An 8,632-nucleotide genomic window follows, 5' to 3' on the forward strand; every position below is an offset into this window, starting at 1 on the left:
GGCACTACCACAGAAGCATATGTATAGATCAATGAACTTGAATAGAAACTCCAGAAATGATTAACATTATTTAAAAAAATGTATAAATGCAAAAAGGAAAAGGGGGCATGGGTTAGGGGTTTTCTAAGGGGGAGGAATGGGGAAAGGGGATGGCATCTGAAGTGTAAATAAAATATCTAATAAAAAAAGAAAAAAACTCCAGAAATATAAACAACAGCAGCAACAGCAACAACAGCATATGACTATATCCATCTAATTTTCAAAGTTCCAAAACCTGCATTAAATAAAAAAAAAAAAAAACAAACCTTTTTAACAAATGGTGCTGGAAAACATAGGTATGCATGACTAGAAGAACGAAACAAGAAGTAATTTCAAGAAGTGGCAAATAGAATTGTATGCAATGACAACCCTGCAAAGCAAAGTAATGATTACCAGAGGGAAGAGGTAGCCTACAGAACAGGAAACCCATAGGTGTGTGTGTAGGGGGAGGCTTGAAACTAGAAAGGGGATCATGAGTAGTGAGGAAGTGATCCTAAGAAGTGGGCAAGGAGAAGGTAATGGAATACATGTGACATGAAAGAAGGGTTTATTTGTAGTAAGGATGGAAACTAGACACTTAGGGGCACAAGGGAGGTGCAGCAGAGAGAATGAAAAGAAGGCATAATGGCATATATATGTGAAAATGTATAAAAACACACATTACTTTGCATCTAATAAAAATTAATTTAAAAAGCAAAACTACCTCTATTTACATATGGAGAAATCTATATATTAAAACACTCCCAAACTCATCAAATGGAGTTAAAACATTTAACAACATTCATATATATGTATGTATGTATATATATGTATGTATATATGTGTATGTATCTATATATACATACATACATATGTATGTGTGTATGTGTATGTATGTATACATATATATAGTGTGTGTATGTGTATGTATGTATACATATATATGTACATATATATATGTATGTATACATATATATGTACATATATATATATGTATACATATATATATGTATACATACATACACACATATAACATAGATTGTCTTTCTATATACCAGTGTCAACTATTGCTTTAAATGGAATAGGAAACAGTTTATTCTGAAGAAAAAACTAGTAACTTATGGGTAATAGAAAAAGGATCCAGATTATTGTGAATTAAATGTTTCATCATGCCGGGCGGTGGTGGCGCACACCTTTAATCCCAGCACTTGGGAGGCAGAGGCAGGCGGATTTCTGAGTTCGAGGCCAGCCTGGTCTACAGAGTGAGTTCCAGGACAGCCAGGACTACACAGAGAAACCCTGTCTTGAAAAACAAAAACAAAAAAAAAATGTTTCATCATGCAAGAAGTCCCATGAAATTTTATAGTCACAGAACAAAAGAATGTTAAGAATCTTTGGACAGGAGCTGTAACCCAATTACTAGATAATTCTAACAGTAAATTTGAGAAATTCATTTTCATGCTTTTATTTATTGTTTGATAAAATATCTCATGTAGCCCAGACTGGCTTTGAACATTGATACATAGTTAAAGATAGCTTTAAACTGTTGTTTCTCCTTCCTCCACTTCAGTAGTGTGTTACCACACTAGTTTATTCAGTGCTGGGGAGTGAACCCAGGGACTAGTGAATGGTAGGCAAGAACTAAGATAACTCTTTTATAGGTTTTGAATACAATATTCATAGTTTTATGTAAAAGCCACAAAATGGTGAGTCCAGTATATGAATATAAATGGCTAGTAATAAAAATATTATGAAAATGTTGGATTAAGCAAAACCTTTTCAGATATAACATTCAAATTAAAAACAGCAATGAAAATACATAAATTTGATGTTATTAAAGCTAATTAGTGCACCAGAGAAAATAATCAAAAAGTGAAATGGTGGCACAAAATAATGAAGTACTTGTGGGTCATTTACCATATTTACTTAGTTCAACAATAAAAAAAATGAAAAATTCAATTTAAAAGTGAAAAATAATTTTAGACATTTAAAAATTTATAGAAACTAATAAATTCATGGACAAATAATCAATATAATTAGCTATCAAGAAAATACAAAGTAAAGAAAAATACAAGCTATCTTACAGCTTTAAAATAGGATGTCTCCATCAAAGCCCTTTCCTCAGAACTCAGAAAGCCTCATGGAAGAGAAGGTAGAAAGAGTATACTAGCCAGAGGGGATGGAGGACACCAGGAGAACAAGGGCTTCTAAATCAACTGAGCAATGTTCTTAGGAACTCACAGAGAATGAAGCAGCAAGCATAGGGAAGACATGGGTCTGTAGCAGGTCCCCTGCATATATGTTATAGCTTTCAGTTTAGTATTTTTATGGGACTTCTGAGTGTGTGAATGAGTCTCTGATTCTTTTTTATTTTTTATTTAATCTTTATTTTTTAAAACTCTAGATTTTATCCACCTCCTGGTCCATCATCTGACTGTTCTACATCCTGTACCTCCTCCCGCCCATCCCCTGTCTTCATGAGGATGTCTCCACCCCCATCCCCCACCCCACCATATCTCCCCACTCCCTGGGGCCTCCAGTCTCTTGAAAATTGACTCCTCTCTCACTGAACCCAGACCCGCTAGTCCTCTGCTGTATATGTGTTGGGGGCCTCATAACATCTGGTGTGTGCTGCTTGGTTGGTGACCTAGTGTCTGAGAGATCTTGGAGGTTTAGGTTAGTTGAGACTGCTGGACTTCCTACAGGGTTGCTCCCCTCCTCCTCAGCTTCTTCCAGCTTTTCCCTAATTCAACCACAGGGGTCAGCAGCTTCTGTCCATTGGTTGGGTATAAATATCTGCATCTGACACTTTCAGCTGCTTGTTGGGTCTTTCGGGGGGCGGGGAGGGCAGACAAAATAGGCCCTTTTTTGTGAAGACTTCATAGTCTCAGTAATAGTGTCAGGCCTTGGGACCTCCCCTTGAACTGGATCCCACTTTGTGCCTGTCGCTGGACCTCCTTTTCCTCAGGCTCTTCTCCACTTTTATCCCTGCAGTTCTTTCAGACAGAAACAATTATGGGTCAGAGTTTTTGACTGTGGGATGACAACCCCATCCCTCATATGATGCCCTGTCTTGCTACTGAAGGTCAAGGTCGGCTCTACAAGTTCCCTCTTCCCACTGTAGGGCATTTTATCTAAGGTCCCTCCCTTGTAGTCCTTAGTCTCTCACTCCCAGGTCTCTGGCACAGTCTAGAGGGTCCCCTTCACCTCCTACTTCCTGAGGCTGCCTGTTTCCATTCTTTCTGTTTGCCTTCAGGGCTTCAGTCCATTCCCCCACCCAAAACCTGATCATGTTCCCCTCTTCCCCTTCTTGCTCGCTTTCCCACTCATGTCTCTTCTCCCTCCCCATTGTGATTGCTTTCTTCTCCCTCCCAAGTGAGATTGAGATTTCCTCACTTGGTCCCTTCTGCTTGTTAATCTTTTTGAGGTCAGTGGATTGTACCCTGGATAGTCTGTACTTTTTTGGGGGCTAATATCCACTTAGTAGTAACTATATACCATGCATGTCCTTTTGGGTCTTAGTTACTCGACTCAGGATGATATGTTGTGGCTACTCTTAGTACTCTTTCCTTCTGTTGTTTTGCCTTTTTTAAAACTTGGATGTTTTTATCTTATTTATTTTGTTATGTTTTGTTGTTATCTTGTAGATGTCTGTTCTTTTCTAATGAAAGACACAAGGGGAGTGTATCCAGATGGGAGGGAATGTGGGGAGGAACGTAGCGGGAGGGAAACTGTAATCATGATATTTTGTTTAAGAAAAGAATCTATTTTCAATAAAACTGAAAAATGATTAAAAAACATACCAGATATCAATTCATACGAATAAATACTGTATTCTATTTTTTTGGATTGGTTTATAAAACTGAGGGATGCTGCTGCTCAGAGGTAGCGTACTTCCCCCCTTTACCCCTTTTATTGGATATATTCTTTATTTACATTTCAAATGTTATCCCCTTTCCAGGTATCCCCTCCTGAAACCCTCTATCCTATTCCCCTTTCTCCTGCCTCTATGAGGGTGTTCCCCCACCCAACCACCCACTCCTACCTTTCTTCTCTGACATTCTTCTACACTGGGACATCGAACCCTGACAGGACCAAGGGCCTCTCCTCCCTCTGATATTCAACAAGGCCATCCTCTGCCACATATGCGGCTGGAGCCCTCCATGTATACTCACTCTCTGGTTGATGACCCAGTCCCCGGGAGCTCTGGGGGGGTCTGACCGGTTGATACTGTTGTTCCCCCCACAGGACTGCAAACCCCTCAGCTTCTTCAGTCCCTTCTCCAAATCCTCCACTGGGGACCCTGTGTTCAGTCCAATGGTTGGATGCTAGCATCCACTTCTGTATTTGTCAGGCTCTGGGAGAGACTCTCGGGAGACAGCTATATCAGGCTTCCATCAGCAAGCACTTCGCAGCATCTACAATGGCATCCTGGTTTGGTGACTGTATATGGGATGGATCCTCAGGTCGGTCAGTCTATGGATAACCTTTTTTTCAGTCTCTGCTGCACACTTTGTCTCCATATTTACTCCTGTGAGTATTTCCTTACCCTTTTTAAGAAGCACTGAAGCATCCACACTTTGCTTTTCCTTCTTCTTGAGCTTCATATGGTTCATGAATTGTATCTTGGGTATTCTGAGCTTTTGGGCTAATATCCATTTATCAGTGAGTGCATACCATGTGTGTTCTTTTGTGATTGGGTTACCTCACTCAAGATGATATATTTTTTAGTTCCACCCATTTGACTGCAAATTTCATGAAGTCATTGTTTTTAATAGCTGAGTAGTATTTTATTGTATAAATGTACCACATTTTCTGTATCCATTCCTCTTTTGAGGGCATCTGGATTGTTTCAAGATTCTGGCTATTATAAATATCACTGCTTTGAACATAGTGGAGCATGTGTCCTTATTACATGTTGGAGCATCTTCTGGGTATATGCCTAGGAGTGGCATAGCTGGGTCCTCAGGTAATATTACATCCAATTTTCTGAGGAAATGCCAGACTGCTTTCCAGAGTGGTTGTACCAATTCACAATCCCATCAGCAATGGAGGATTTTCTCCATATCCTCATCAGCATCTGCTGTCACTTGAGGTTTTGAACTTTGCCATTCTGACTGGTGTGAGGTGTAATCTCAGGGTCGTTTTGATTTGTATTTCCCTGATGACTAAGGAAGTTGAACATTTGTTTAGGTGCTTCTTGGCCATTCAAGTTTCCCCAGTTGAGAATTCTCTGTTTAGCTCTGTTCCCCATTTTTAATAGGGTTATTAGGTTCTCTGGAGTCTAACTTCTTGAATTCTTTGTATATATTGGATATGAGCATCTTAATGGGATAATCGTGTGGTTTTTTTTCTTTGAGTTTGTTTATGTAGTGGATTATGTTGATGGATTTTGGTATATTAAACCATCCCTGCATCCCTGAGTTGATGTCTATTTGATCTTGATGAATGATCATTTTGATGTGTTCTTGGATTCGGTCTGTGAAAATTTTATTGAGTACTTTTGCATTTGAGAAAAAAAGGGAACTTAAACACATTTTCACATTTTCAGTATAAACGTGAAAGAAGATAATAGATTTCTTGAAGCTATCTATATTACTATAATATCAGGATGGAGAGAGAAGCAAGAAGGGGAGAGTTGTGGGAAAGTGGAGATTTGTGATTCTCATTTTGAGTATAATGTGGATAGGGCAAATGAAAGACACTTGTAACTGAAGCCAACTTCTTAGCCAACGCCAACATAGTGGGGAGGCATTAGTACAGGAGAAATGGCTTTCTGTGCTCAAGTATGCCAATATTCATAGACTCTGATGAATCAGTGACTCAGATGCCATGGTACTATTTCAGCATCTGGGATTACTTAACCCACCCTCAGAGGGGGGTGAGATGAAGTGAGAAAAATGTTACAAGATTTAGAAAACTTACTCTAGTTGTGGTGTAATGTGGTGTAAATGTGAAAAGACATGTAAATGGCTCACCCTTAGCATACACTCTTAATTGCTCTGACTGGAATACAGACACATCTTTAGCACTCACCTTAAATTCCAAACAATGAAGGTAAAGTTAGTTTCTAGAAGGAAGCAGCCATGTTTGAAAATGATGTCTAATTGAGTGGCAGAAAAGGTAATGAATCAGAGAAAAATTTGACAGAATAGGATCTGCCCAACTCTCATGAGAGAGAGAGAGGACAGGGAAGCTACTTAAGGGAAAGACAGACAGTAAAGGGAGACTACAGCACAGGAACACAGTAGAGGTCATGAGAGCAATATAGTTGGGTTGAGAGGGAGAGATCAGAAGCACAGAATTGTAGAAGAACGCAGTTTTACTGAGAGTTTTACAAAGACAGAATAAAGACAGAATGAGCAAGAGAGTGAAAAGGAGCCAGAAGATTAGACGAGACTGCTAGAGTTAGTTTGAGGCCAAGCAGAGCAAGCAATTCAGAGGCCCAGAGAGAAGCCAGACTAATATAGTCATCTTGGAGAGGAGTTTTGAGCCAGAACAGCTGAGTTAAACTAGCTAGCCAGAACTCAGAAGGGACAAGAAATAGTGAGCTTATTTAGCAGTAAGTCTCAGAGCCTGAAAACATTCTAGGCCTTGATAAGATTGTAAGGAGGCTAGAAGCTTCCAGGACTATGCCAAGGTGAGCGGACAAAGGCAGTTAGCCTCTCAGACAATAATTACTACACAGGAGAATAAAAGATACATTTACAGGAAACAATTCTAAATGGGCAAAAATTTAAAAGTGACTTCAGCTTATCTAGAATTAATAGCAAGCTTTGGCTACTAGGTGGGAACATGGTTTAAGTTTGAAATGACTTTTGTGTAGAAAAGTAATGACTTTTTAAACACTTAAATGTTTTATGGGAGCCATAGTTGCTGGATGAAGTTTGTTCATATAGTAGAAAAACAATTAATACATTTAAATATATAGTCAGAGTTTCCTCCTTTCATTATGCAAGTTCTACACAAAAGGATTCAGAGTTGGATAACATTTCAGAAAACAGCTCATCTTACTGTTGACTCTTCCTACTCTCTTATTAAACATCTATTTACATAGAAATTCATATTTTAGTCAAAATATTTTTATTTTAGTCAAATAAAAATTTATTTTATTTTTATTTTTTTAGTCAAAAGTTTATTTTGGCTGTTATAATTGTCGTTATAACTTGAAAAGTTTATTTTAATTGACACAAAACCATGAAAGAATGAATTTATTTATAGGTACATCAAGTGTTTTAATATTTGTGTACACTGAAAAATGTTTAAATAAGATCAGCAGTATTTATAGTCTTCAATCTCTCTTCTTTTAGAATTTGAATACATAGTATAATACCTATTTGTCTAGCCGGGGTTCTTTTTGTAGTTTTTGTTGTTTCTCTGTGGCATCTGCTCAAGGTTTTGGCTTGAGTTCATATATTTACTTCCCTCAGTGATGTATTCTTACCTAGAAATGTGAGCAAATAAATCTCCTTTATCTCTAGTTGCTGTTAATAATGTTTTATTACAACAGAGAAGCAAAGTAAGACCTCAAGTTTTGAGAAATTTTCTACTTTTTTCTATATAAATTTTCAAACACATATCCCAGTGAATCTCTGAATTGCACTGAAATCTGAAATAAAAGCTCTCCTCTTATGTCTCTAGTTTTATTAATTTGTGTCTTTATTTCGATAATTTGGCTATGCCTTTGTCAGTCTTGTCCAATGTCTTGATTTTCTCAGACAATTTCTATTGACTGTATTTGTGTGCATACAGGCCACATTGTTGTTTCTTTGCTCTGCAATACTGAGTCATACAGTTGTTAACTATGTCTTAGTTGTAATTTTTCCCCTTGTGTTAATTTTCAAAGACAAAAATCACCCCAAACAATCTCCATGTTTCATAAGCAAGCACACAGGTTTGAGCATGCATGCAACAATACATGTGCCTGTAGCATTGTACATTTTTAGGACTATACAGTTATTAAAAAAGCCTCATGGAAATCTCCCCAGGAGATTTTTCACTTACATTTTTGGTTAGTCTTTCCCCCCTGTCCCAACTAGTATTGTTACCTCAGGAGGTACAATTTTAACAAATTGCTGTTATTTACTGTTAAAATAAATGCACAAGAATAGACTGTTCCCCACTGTGCGAGATCTGTGTCAATCAAATAAATTACAGCTCTATAATAGTGTTCATGAGGAGCTGGTACTCTGGTCAAATAATGACAATTATGTGAAAAAGGCATTTTGGGGGGGAAAGATTGGTCAAGCCTCTTTTAATCTCTTTAGTGTTTGTAAGGCTGAATATTTTTACAAATATCATAAATACACATTGTTGGATTTTAAGGCTAGTATGGATTGAGGAAAAGTAGGATGAAAATGTAGAAAATTAAAATGAAACAAAGATCATTGTTGCTATTAAAGTTTAACCAGTTTTCCTGAATAATTAAGTGTTTCTCAGATTATTTTAAACCTTCATGTATTTGCCAAAATTAGGATGAAATTGATATTGATAATTGTTTCCAGTGTTTTTGTTTCTTTTGCAAAGGATTTTATTTCAAGAGATGTATATGCTGCTACTGGAGAAATATTGTAAATACCTAGTTTTGACATACAAAAGCCATTTCCCTCATAAA

Source organism: Arvicanthis niloticus, chromosome X (assembly GCF_011762505.2).
Source record: "Arvicanthis niloticus isolate mArvNil1 chromosome X, mArvNil1.pat.X, whole genome shotgun sequence".
Taxonomy (NCBI): domain Eukaryota; kingdom Metazoa; phylum Chordata; class Mammalia; order Rodentia; family Muridae; genus Arvicanthis; species Arvicanthis niloticus.